Source organism: Nicotiana tabacum, chromosome 3 (genome assembly GCF_000715075.1).
Source record: "Nicotiana tabacum cultivar K326 chromosome 3, ASM71507v2, whole genome shotgun sequence".
Taxonomy (NCBI): domain Eukaryota; kingdom Viridiplantae; phylum Streptophyta; class Magnoliopsida; order Solanales; family Solanaceae; genus Nicotiana; species Nicotiana tabacum.
In genome coordinates, this window is record NC_134082.1 from 44,322,508 (window position 1) to 44,336,172 (window position 13,665).

Here is a 13,665-nt window from a genome sequence, read left to right on the forward strand (position 1 = left end):
TGACAAGTATTTTTTTCTTTTAAAATAACTTAAATGCCCTTAAAGTTATTTACCGCAATAAAAATGTAATTTTTACAAGATTATAAATTAAAAATTGATTCCAATTTAATAATTTATGTCTCATTATACTTTTAACACAAAATTAATTTTTTAAAAAAAATTACTTTAAGATAAGTTAAACAACAATCATAATCTTTAATATAATAATTAATATTTTGACTAAGTTTGTGAGTAAAGCATACTTAAAATGTACATAAAATATTTGTATAAAAAATATGCAATTAATGAAAGTTTGTTTGTTGTTAATTAAATTAAAACAACCAAATATCATAAATATTCGCAGCAATGTAATCACGAGCTGCAATCAAAAGTTCTGTCATGGGCGGCTTTCCAGCCGTGGCCCATGACCCCTTGGACGCGCCCCGTGGCGTCCTAGCAAGCCTCCCAATGCCTAGCGTCACGGACGGCTCCGTGATCTTGGCTGCGCCAAGTGACAAGCGCGCATGTGTCTCTGTCGTCCCACCGATATCCCTCGCCAGCGCCCAACCGCAGGCGGATGCCAACAACGCCGCGCGCAGACCCTAATGCCAAAGACTATGTTGCTGACAACGGACCTGTTTCTGCCTTGTAGAAAACTAAGTCTTTTTCATTGTAAATATAGAGTAGTTTTATTCCATGTACTTCCATTATGTTTCTCTAGCTTAATCAAGTCTAGTCTTGTAACTTTGGTTTATTTTTTTTAAGTATTATTAGGGGGGATCAAGTAATCAAACTTTCTAGCAAGCAAACAATTCTCTGTACTGGTGTCTCCCCCTCGATACCTCGTTGCCTTTATGTAATAGCTTTCATTAATGCAATCAAGCTTTCTTTCATTCTCAATCCTCATTTATGTTCTCTCAATTGCTTTTGACATTGGTTTTCCCGTACGGCACTGACAATCTAGTCTAGCGTACGGAGGGGACTTCAGTTGGTGGACAGTAACTGCACTGACATCAGTTGCTTAGCCTTACGTCTCCCTTCCAAGGAATCTCAGGAAGGCGCCGTGTAACAGTTGGTATCAGAGCCTAGGCTCGACATCGGACGAGGGAACGCATTTCCATTACCACCATTTCTGACCATGGTGAATCATGGGGAGCACATTGCGGCCCTTGAACAGACGGTTGACGGATTACGGCCCATTGTGGATACGGTACCTGAACTAAGAACCAACCTAGGGCAAAGGTTGGACGACCTGGACCGTAGGGTGCTCCAGGCCGAAGTTGACATAGAAAACATCTGTCGCGACTCCGAGGGAGACCGGCAAATGGCAGCCACAGAGGCAGCCAAAAATTTTGGCAAATTCGAGGGACTCCAACAGGAGCGTGTCGAGGATTTAGCTTACAAGACACAAGAGGCAGACAGGGTGACAGCCATGCAACAAACTATTGACGACTTGACAGACAAACTCAATGTTGTCAATGCTGCTTTACAGGGCCTGCTTCGAGGTGGTGGAAACCAAATCGGGGGCACTGCGAACCCCGCTTCCGCGACACAAAAACTAAAAGTTCTTAAGCCAAATCCATACGGTGGAGCTAGGAATGCCAAGGAAGTGGAAAACTTCATCTTTGACATCGAACAATACTTTGATGATGTTGGAGGCCTAGAAGAAGCTAAGAAGGTAGCAACTGCTGCCATGTATCTTCAGGGTGATGCTAAACTCTAGTGGCGGGTGAAGTACGAAGCCATCAAGGCCGGTGAAGATGCTCTCGAGACATGGGCAGAACTGAAGGCAGTCATACGTCTACAGTTTTTCCCCAAAAATATGGAATACAATGCAAGGAGAAAGCTACGGGAGCTCCGCCAGACCAAGTTAGTGCGGGACTATGTGCGGGAATTCTTCGCGCTCATGCTAAACATACGTGACATGGGGGACAAAGACAAGCTCTTCACCTTCCTAGAAGGGTTGAAACCTTATGCCCGCATGGAACTGCAAAGACAAAGGGTAGATACCCTACCCAAGGCGATCCAAGTAGTTGAATGCCTTGGGGACTATCAAGTGGAAGCTCGGAAGGATCGTCCTCAGCCGCTTGTCCGAGCGGGAGTTAAAGGGGGCCAACCTAGCAATGGTGGCTCTAGTAAAAGTGGGGGAGATCGGAGTGCAACCAAATCTAAGGCCCCCTCCTCAGGCAGCAATAGTGTTTCGTCAAACAACAATGACCGGGGGAGAAAGGCTCATTCGGGATGCCGTCATTGCGGCGGACCATATTGGAATAATGATTGTCCACATGCACAGATGAATGCCCATCAAGCCTTTGATGATGGGACAGATGATGCAGACTAGACCGAGCCAATAGGTGCCTTCAATACAATTGTTAGCTCTATTTCTAAGGCCTTAGCGGGAACCAGTGCTGGCATCGTAAGAAGAAGGACTCCTGCCCAAGCACCAAGAAAGGGAAAAAGAAGTCGGATGAGAAGAATCCTCCTAAACAAGAGAGGACCTTAATGTTCGTTGAGATAAAGGTAAATGGCAAGCCCATTCGGGCGATGATAGACACGGGTGCTACCCACAACTACTTAGCCTCGACTCAGGTGGAGCGCCTTGGTCAAGTTGTAGGAAAGGGCAGAGGTAGTGTCAAAGCTATCAACTCACCTCCTCAACCAGTGGGTGGGATAGCCAAAAAAGTACCAGTGAAGCTTGGCCCTTACGAAGGAAAATTCAACATGCGTGTGGTGATCATAGATGACTTCGAGTTGATAGTTGGATTGGAATTCCTGAGGCAAACCAACACCATGCCTGTACCATATGCTGACATGTTACTGATGATGGGAGCAAACGGGACCAAGCCCTGCATTATCCCGTGCATGCCCATGAAGATGGCCGTTGAAAACATCTCGGCCTTGCAGTTGAAGAAGGGGGTCAAAATACATGAACCTACGTTCCTGGCAACCCTCTGCATTGAAGATGTAGCACGCTCATCGGGTCCCATTCCTGAGCCCGTGAAGGAGCTACTACTAGAGTTTGAAGATGTCATGCCACAAGACATGCCAAAGCGACTACCGCCTAGGCGCACTATGGACCATGAAATTGAGCTGGTGCCGGGTGCGAAGCCACCCGCCCGGGCGCCTTACAGAATGTCACAACCCGAACTCACCAAGCTTCAGAGACAATTGACGGAAATGCTAGACACAGGGATCATTGTGCCCTCTAAATCCCTATACGGGTCCCCTGTGCTATTCCAAAAGAAACATGATGGCAATCTACGACTCTGTGTGGACTATCGGGCTCTAAATAAAATTATTGTGAAGAACAAGTACCCTATTCCGCTAATGGCAAATGTGTTCGATAGACTGGGTGGTGCGACAGTGTTCGCCAAAATAGACCTGAAGACAGGTTATTGGCAAGTTTGGATTGCAGAGGGTGATGAGCACAAGACGACCTGTGTGACAAGATATGGGCCGTACGATTTCCTGGTTATGCCATTCGGCTTGACTAACGCCCCAACTATGTTTTTCACTTTGATGAACCAAGTCTTCCGAGAGTACATTGATGAATTCGTGGTGGTCTACTTGGATGACATTGTGGTATATAGCCAAACATTGGAGGAACACCTGATGCACTTGCGGAAGGTCCTAGCTCGATTGCGGGAGCATGAACTATATGCGAAGCTATCTAAGTGCTCCTTTGCTAAAAAGCAAATTGACTTCCTCGGACATGTCATCGAGGAAGGGCGGATCAAGATGGACCAGCAGAAGATTCAGGCAATCACAGATTGGCCGCCGCCTAAGGATATCCAAGCCTTGAGGGCGTTCCTTGGTCTATGCAATTTCTATCGGCGATTTGTGAAAAACTACTCCCTCATTGCAGTACCATTGACAGAACTCCTCAAGAAGGTCATGCCTTGGGAATGGGGACCCAAGCGAGTGGAGGGCTTCAACGTATTGAAAGCGGCTATGTCTAGTAGCCCCGTCTTGGCCCTTCCTGATCTGGCCAAGCCATTTGAAGTACAAACAGATGTATCTGACTATGCCCTCGGTGGAGTCTTGCTACAAGAAGGGCATCATGTAGCGTACGAGAGTCGGAAGCTGAAAGATGCAGAGCGGTGCTATGCCGCCCATAAGAAAGAATTATTGGCTATTGTCCACTGCTTGCGCCTTTGGAGGCACTATTTGTTGGGGACCCCGTTCGTGGTCAAGATAGACAATACAGCTGTTAGCCATTTCATGACCCAGCCGAAGTTGAATGGTCGACAGGCCAGGTGGCAGGAACTCTTAGCTGAATTCCACTTCAACTTAGAGTACCGAAGTGGGAAGACCAATCATGTTGCTGATGCGCTCAGTCGGAGAGCTGATCTAGCATCCGTGTGCCTACTCGCCACCCTAAGGGGGAGCGAAGTAGCCACCTCCATCAAGGACCAGATACGGGATTTACTCATCAAGGATCCTGCTGCACAATATTTGGTTGATTTGGTAGGACAGGGCAAGACTCGCCAGTTCTACATGGAAGATGGTTTCTGAAAGTGAAAGGGAACTAACTTTATGTTCCTAAATGAGGAGATCCGCGAAGGACTCTTCTGGCTGAATGTCATGATACTCTGTGGGTCGGCCATCCTGGTGAGGAACGCACCATGGCGTTACTTCGCCATGCATATTACTGGCCTCAAATGGCCGATGACGTTGCTCAGTATGTGAAGACTTGTCTAGTATGCCAGAAGGACAAGTCGGACCGCTTAACACAAGCGGGACTCTTGGAACCACTAGTTGTCCCAAAGAGACCTTGGGAAAGTGTTTCCCTGGATTTCATCACCGGATTGCCCAAGGTCGGAGATCTAACAATTATCTTGGTTTTGGTAGATCAGTTTTCCAAATATGCTACCTTTATTGCTGCCCCACAATATATATATCAGCAGAAGATACAGCTCGACTCTTCTTCTCTCATGTCGTCAAATATTGGGGCCTGCCCAAAGACATTGTTAGTGATCGCGACTCACGCTTCACTAGTAACTTTTGGACCCAACTCTTTAAGTGTCTTGGGTCAAAGTTGAGTCACAACTCAAGTTTTCATCCGCAATCTGATGGCCAGACGGAGCGGTTCACTGGTATGTTGGAGAAATATCTCTGTCACTTTGTAACCGGATCGTAGAAGAATTGGGTGAAGCTTCTGGATGCTGCTCAACTGTGTTTCAATTCACAAAAGAGCTCTAGTACAAACAAAAGCGCTTTTGAAATTGTTACCGGACAGCAACCGCTACTCCCACACACAGTCAATGCACCAAATATGTCTAAATCTCCTTGAGCTGCTAGCTTCTCAAAAGAGTGGAAGCGAAATTTGGAGATAGTGCGGAGCTATCTTGTCAAGGCTCAAAAGCGGATGAAGAGGCATGCTGATCAGAATCGTCTCTTTGTTGAATACCAAGTAGGAGACAAAGTGATGGTCAAAATTCCAAAGTGTTACTTATTCGCGGGGGTCCATGACCCTCGCCTATTGCAAAAATACATTGGACCCTTGTCCATCGAAAGGTGCATTGGGAAAGTTGCATACCGGGTGGATACCCCAGCTTGGTGGAAAATTCATCATGTCTTCCATGTCAGCCTCATGAAACCTTTTCGGGAAGATACGGAGGATCCTTCACGGAGCCAGCTCACAATACCTAGTATTCGAGGGCCCAATTCAACCGAGAAAAGGTGTGTTGAAGCTATCCTTGATGATAGAGTGATTCATGCCTCAAGGAAAAATCACCAAGAGTTCTTGGTGAAATGTCAGGCTATGATGTAGAGGAGAACACTTGGGAGAGGGGAACAAACCTCAAAGCCTATAAGAGCCTAATTGAAGATTATCTTGCAAGTAAGGCGCCGAGGATGTCGCCAAATCAGGTGGGGGAGAATGTCATGGGCGGCTTTCCAGCCGTGCCCCATGACCCCTTGGGCGCATCCCGTGGCGTCTTAGCAAGCCTCCCAATGCCTAGCGCCACGGACGGCCCTGTGGTCTTGGCCGCTCCAAGTGACAAGCGCGCATGTGCCTCTGTCACCCCACTGATATCCCTCGCCAGCTCCCAACCGCAGGCGGATGCCAACAGCGTCGCGCATGCAGACTATGCTGCTGACAACGGACCTGTTTCTGCCTTGTAGAAAACTAAGTCTTTTTCATTGTAAATATAGAGTAGTTTTATTCCATGTACTTCCATTATATTTCTCTAGCTTAATCAAGTCTAGTCTTGTAGCTTTGGTTTATTTTGTTTAAGTATTATTAGGGGGATCAAGCAATCAAACTTTCTAGCAAGCAAACAATTCTCTGTACTGGTGTCTCTCCCCCTCGACATTGCGTTGTCTTTCTGTAATAGCTTTCATTAATGCAATCAAGCTTTCTTTCATTCTCAATCCTCATTCATGTTCTCTCAATTGCTCTTGACATTGGTTTTCCCGTGCGGCACTAACAATCTAGTCTAGCGTACGGAGGGGACTTTAGTTGGCGGACAGTAATTGCACTAACATCAGTTGCTTAGCCTTACATCGCCCTTCCAAGGAATCTCAGGAAGGCGTCGTGTAACAGTTCGTATGTAATAAACAATGCAAACAATTTATTTAAGTTAACGACGATGAAAGAAGAGCGATTTATAAACGGGCAACTTTCTCACTTATTGTTGACATAGAAAAGCTTCAAAATTTGAATATAGCTTCTTGATGATGGTCGCAAGGGGGCATTCGCATCTATACCCGCTTTTTGTATCACATTTTAATTTGTGCCCCCTTTGCAAAAAAATTGCAAGCGTACCCGCTTTTTCGCATAACTTTAGCATACGAGGCTGAAGTAGCAAAGGCAATCACGCAAAACTTCAGCATTCTAGTAGTCGGTCCTGAAGTTCAGCTCTAGAGCTGAAGTTTTTTTGTATCTATCGAACTTCAGCTCTAGAGCTGAAGTTTTTGTTTGTAACTGGTAATTTGTTGCTCCAACTATTCTCCTCAGGATCAATAATATCTCTCTCTGTCTTTCTTCTCTCTAACTTGCTCGTTCTTACTAGCTCGAGGCCACTCTTAGCAATTATTACCTTCATATCTGTTCTTCATTTATTGCTTGATATTGGCCCTAAATAGCCTTATTTAATCATATTTTAACTGTTATCCCATTCCCAATTACCCCCGATACCTCGAGATCGAGCTGGATATCGACTCTGAGGCTCCTTCATTGACCAGTCCGAAGCTCGGGCAGCAAGTCTCCTAGTTTGATTACTGCCCCGTTTTAGCTTGTATCTCTTCATCAAACTTCATACTCTTAGCATCAAGTGCTCTAACAACTAGCATAAAAATAGATCACATATTTTTAGAATCTCATTTACAAATTTAATTGTTGTTACCATGTTCACGGTAAACAGTTTGGCACCCACCGTGGGGCTAAAAATAATAGTGATTATTTTCTTGCTGGTTTCATTGCACAAACGCAAGTTATCTTTCACACTTTTTCTTGTCCAAGACCTCTTGATTTCAGGTCGAAATGTCTGGCTCGGTAAATAGGGTTGAGAACAACTACCTCAAAAATCACGGTAAAAACGGTGTCGCTATTCCAGTCATTGGCGCGCCACCGCAGAATCCCGATGATGCACCTGGGCCGATTCCAGTGGACACGGGTTCTCTAGATGCGCAGCAGGTCGACGAAACCTCACACATCGATAGGAGCATACGACATAGTGACCGAAAGGAAGCCAAAAAAAACCCAGCCCGGAAAGAATAGGAGTTAGTCTTCATGTTATTTTTGAAATGTTGCAGGCACAACAGTTGGCCATCGCTCAGTTACAAAGCCATCCGAAGACTCCCAGTACAACAGCGCTGGAAACAAATCCCCCAGCCAAACGGGTATCGGAAAGGTCAAGCAGTAACAGATCGGTAGCCGACCCCTCCATAGTAAAAATGCTAGAGGACCTCACTAAAAGGATCGAATCAGGTGAGAAATTGATAACATCCAACAATGAAAAGGTCGAGACCTACAACTCTAGGGTCGACCAAATCTCGGGCTCGCCCCCGGTCCTGAAAGGTGTAGATTCGAGAAAGTTCGTGCAACGGCTGTTCCCAGAGGAAGATGCCCCGGAACCCATTTCAAAGAGATTTAGAATGCCAGAACTCCTTAAGTACAACGGGACCTCAGATCCCAACGAACACGTCGCTGCTTATGCATGCGCGAAGAAAGGTAACGACCCAAAAGATGATGAGATCGAGTCCGTCTTATTGAAGAGGTTCAAAGAAACACCCTCGAAAAGGACCATGATGAGGCGTCATAACCTAGCGCCCAACCTCATAAACCCACTTACCATACCGCAGATTCCTCCGTAAAGGCACATGCCGATGCCATTGAATCAAGGACGAGAGAGCCCGACACATCCAGGGCCGAACAAAGGGAGAATGAAATGCTATGCGAATTTGCACCTCATTCCCTAATAGAACAAACGGGATTACCCCCGGTCTCGGATGACCAGGCGATACAGGCCTTTACTCAAAGCCTAAACAAACCAAGCCCGATGATTTCATGGCAGTTCAAACAAAACTTGATCGGGTACCCAGCCAAGATCTGGTCGGATGCCCGTACCCAACATCAGTCGCAAATCAGGGTCGTGGATAACCATCCGGGAGCCTCCTCGAGCTCAGTATAACCAAGCAGGCTCCCAGTAAAGAAACCAATGTCAAACAAAAGGAGGAACCGCCCATGCACCGCATATAGGAGGAACGCCCTAAGACGCAATATACCTCACAATGATCAAAGAATGGATCGAGGACAATATCCTCAAGGAATCGTTAAAAGAGCCAGATTCAATGGGGATGCATGGCCGGCAAGGGTGCCTCGCCCATCAGACTACAATTTCAACATCGCTATACCAAACATCGTATTCACCGTAAGCGAAACCAAGGACATCAAATGGCTCACACTAATTCAGCAAAATCCCTCTCAGGGGAATCACAACTTGGTGTGTGAATTGTATAACGTGCGTGATCGTGGAGTTAAAAATGACCACCAGCTCAGGAGGAAAGCAGTCATGCTACTCAATGAAAATCACCGCCGAGAACTGTTGAGCGATTAGGCTCGAGTTCAACTTCGAGTGAGGAAGGCGGCCAGGAAGAGCGAAGCAAATGGGTCGCGATGTATTGCCACGACAGTGAAGGAGACACGATAGTGAAGGAGCGGTAGCACCCTCCAAGGACCCATAAAAGGGAGAGTAAAAATGCTCGTCACCAAGGAAAAGCGGATCCAGGGATACGTTCCCGAGGACGCCCTCACATTCAGCAAAAAAGACACTGAGACCTTGTATTGGCCTCACACTGACGCATTGGTAACCTTCTTCCTCATTTGATCCATTTTAAATAAAACATGTGCTCATAAGTTCAGGTAGCTCGATCAATGTTGTCGGGCCGAGGATGATAAGGCGGTTCAAATCGCCAGGTCAAAACAACGACCACATCTCGAATCCTTGGCAAATTCCAAATGGCGATTGCCACAACAAGGAGAAAGACCATTCTCTCAGTATGGCAAGACTGGCCCAGACCGGTACGCTGAGTTCCATATCATCAAAGGAGGCGCAAGGCGCGAACGCTTTATTGAGACGGCCGCGGACACGCTGCATGAAAATGGTACTTTCCCCTTTTCACCAAAGAATGAAACCCCCAACGAAGGACGAGATTGAAACCATATGTGAGGAACGACACGTAGCAAGGGGAGAGTCCGCATCACATAACGCATTGCCGGCACCAGTATCTCCGCTCTCAAAAGAGCCAAAGGTTAAGCGAACCACATCTTCGACCAAGCCCGGTTAAACACGGCAGAGGGCTGTACTAGAGTCCTCACCCTGAAACAGCAGGAGAATATCAAACCTCAAAACATCGCCTGCACATCCCACGGTAAAGAAAAACTACCTCCTTCCTTCATTATTTTTCACTAACCTGTATACAGACACCCGGCCAGGGCGTTCGGAAGTTCTAACTCTACCCGAATATCCCAAGGCCTTGACGGAGCCCATCGCACTCTTTCCCCTCGGCTGGACTTCCGCCCCGGAGAGGGTCTCACCAGCAAGTTCCTCAGCAGAGCAAAGTACCACCTAATGAGGATTTGACAAGATCACAAGCCTTCTTTTGCAATCAAACGATAAAGGGAACCCCCCTTTAAGGCGTCGTCCGCTCGGAAGGGCCGATGAATGGCAGACTAAGTTTCAATTGGGAATCATGTACTGGACCAAACGGTCCAAGGAGCCGCGCCCGTGTGGGCCGAGCTCACAATAACGAAATGATATGTATTTACTCCAAGCAATAAAAGAATATTTTTCAGCATCTCGTACTCCAAAAAAGGAAGTTTCAGCATGCTCACGGTAGGGGTCCCTCCACCAAATTCGTCCAGAAATACTCGGAGACTTAGCGTCAACAATTTGGCACCCCATGACCCCATGGTCGGAACTCTGGGCTCATAAGGCCCCAACAAGGCAACTCCGAGCTCACGAATAATGTCATTGGATCCCAAGCAAACTCGATGACTCGGAGACTGTCGTCAATCGCCGTACACTGGAAAACCCGAGGCCGTAAGACCCCGAGCGGGCAGACTCGGTATAACCAGATCTATTTTACATAACAACAAAACTGTAAGACCTCAACAGGCTTGACAAACTGTAAGACTTCAACAGGCTTGACAAACTGTAAGACCTCAACATGTATGAAAATTTTTGTAAGACCTTACTACAGGCATAAAACTCAATCCCAAAATTTAGGCTATACGTCGCATTTGTAAGAATCCCGAAAGGGCATACCCTCAGTGTAGACGCCTAAACTATCACTCGGGATCAAAACTGGCTCCATCCAAACACATATGAATACGGTCAAAACGACTGCTCCAGCCAAATTAACGCGACTCCGGGACGCCCAACTGTCGCTAATAAAATCGCAGGCAATTACTTCGAATATACTTCGAAAAGAACCGGTTAAAACAGGCATCCTTCAATAGGCAAACGAGCTTCGACCATGTCAGCTCCAAATCACAAGGCTTCGAACTACTCAGCCTACGAGCTAAAAACCTTTCGAGGTGCTCGAACATCGCCGCTAACAAATTGAAATCGAGGTTCTTCCCGAACCGACAAGGGGTCAGGAAAAATTATTTCAAAAAGACCTTAACGAGAGGAAAACAAAGCCTACAATATGCCCCCGGGCAAAAGCATAAGAGCCATTATTGCCAGCCAAACGAGCCTCCGAACCGCACACTAAAAGGTCGCAATGACCTAACAGTGTAAGAGCCACTGTCTCTAGCTTGAAAGTTGAAAACTTGAGGATTAAAATGAGCTTGAGTCGTAACCCGATTCGGAGACCGGATCCAAAATAGTTAGCTTCACATGCCTAAGGGCATAGAGTAAGTGCCATTGTCGCCAGCCAAACAAGCCTCAGGGACACATTTAAAAGGTCGCTTCGACCCAAGGCTTAAGAGCCATCGTCATCCGCCCATGCAGACATAGAAAAGACTTTAGGGTCAATTAAAGCTTGAGTAGTAACACGACTCAGAGACTGAACCCAAAATAGTTAAAATACAAATGCTCAAGGGCAAGGAATACAAACCATCATCATCCACCCATACAAGCGCAGTAGATTGAAGGTCAGGTAAGCTCGAGTCAAAGCTTGACTTAGAGACTAGACCTAAACAGCGGGGCAAGACACAAAGGCCCTAACGCCTACTTGCGTAAAAAGTCGCACATAAGAGCCTCCGGGCCTGTCTAGCGAGCTCCGGATCCACAGGGCTCCTTCCAAACACCGAAATCAGCCTGCCTGGTCGAAAGCAATGCAGAAAGAGAAACAAAAGAGGTAAAGCTTCAAGTTTTCTCTTATTTACATACACAAAAGGTGCGCTCTCCATCTACAAACATTCTTTGCGAACATCAAATACAAAATGGAAAAGTGGCAAAATCTACCCATCACTCCAGAAGGCTACAGCCTATCAGCCCCAGATTCGCTCTCCGTAATGTCAGCAAGAAGTGACCGAGCATCATGCTCGTCCGCCCTTGCTCGAGCCAACTCCTCCAAGAGAACGAAACCCCTAGCGCCAATCTCTTTGAGTACCTCTCTGCGGGATCTGCAATGAACATATTCCTCGATCCTTTTCTCACGATCGAGGGCCCGCTTCAACTTGGCTTAGGTATCAACAACGTCCTTCAAATGAATCGCCATCTCCTGATCAGCCTTGGTCCGACTTAATGCTGCTTCAGCCCGAGCATCGATTATCTCAGCCCTGACCTTCGAGAGATCAGACTCGAGCTTCGCGATCATATCCGCTTGAACTGAAGCATTGTCACGAGCCAAGCGGAGTTGGGCCTTGAAGGCGGAAACCTCAGCCAAGGCACCCCTCTTCTCTAAAGTATGGGCCTGCACCTGAGCCCTCAGTTCACCATAAGCATTCCTGACTTGGTCGACTTCACCCCTGAGGTACTCCAAAGCCTCCTTCTTTTTATGTAGCTAAGGTAGGAAAAAGGGTTAACCTTAAGGGTCAAAAGAGTGAAGCACACACTACAAAAGGTTACCTGCTCCATCAAATAGCTCTCGTAATTCGAGCTCCGGTATGCCTCATGCCGCCAGTGCATCAACTCAACCTCCTTCTGCTCGCTAAGAAGCCTAAGGGACTCACTCTCATTTAGAGCTTTCTGAAGCCTAGCCCCATGACGAAGCAGCTCAGACTTGAGCCTATCAAAGACCTGTAAAAGAAAAAACACGATAAAGAAAGGAAGGCACGAAATACAGAAGGACTACGACGAAATTCACCATGAAGTGAAGCCAGCGGACTTCCTCGAAGGCGTAGCATACTCCTATTGGTCTAGCCCCTTCGGCCCTAGAAGAACCAACCTCAGTCGAAGCATATTCACCCGGGGGAACTACCGTTCTGAAACCAAATGCTCCAGGAACAGCAGGCTCGGGCGATGTCCTCTCCTCGAAGACACATGCTTGTTTAGCTCCACTAAAAGCTCCATCCCACTACGAGAGCAATTCACCTTCACTACCATCATCCTTTGGCTCGGAGGTTGATGACTCCTCCCCCTCTTCGGAGGAACACCCGATACCTGTGACGGCAAATCCAGTAGAAAGGGGAAAGTGTCATCTCAAATATATGAAGACCAAGGTGAAAGCAGTGTACGCGCATACCTTGGTGTTTCACTTCCCATCTGCCGCAGGACACAACTCGCCACCTGCGTTCATCGCAAGTCGAATAGGTCGCCAACCTTCGAACCCAGCCGGGAAGATCAAGAACTTTGCCCGGCGTCCATGAAGTTGCTGCAAAAAGGAAGGAGACACAGTTACTCAACTAGTTTTCGCTATAGGCAAATCTAAGGAAGCACGGGACACTCCACTCACACACGTAATTCCATCCCTTGGGAAAAGGCATGAGCTCCACGGGGATAATGCCAGCCATCTGAACCCGAACGAATTGGCTGACCCACTCTTAATCCTCATCTTTCTCATCATCGACAACAAAGTGCGTGGACGAATGACACTGCAAAGTTAACAGGCCTCGCTGATGAAAGGGTCGGTACAGCCTGACGAGGTGGCTAAGCATGAATTCAAGCCCAACCTTCTCTGTAAAGAACCTCATCATCAGCACCACTCACCAGAACGACGGATGTATTTGCGCCAAAGTAACCCGATACTTCTAGCAGAAATCAAGCACGACCCTCTCAAGGGGGCTTAATG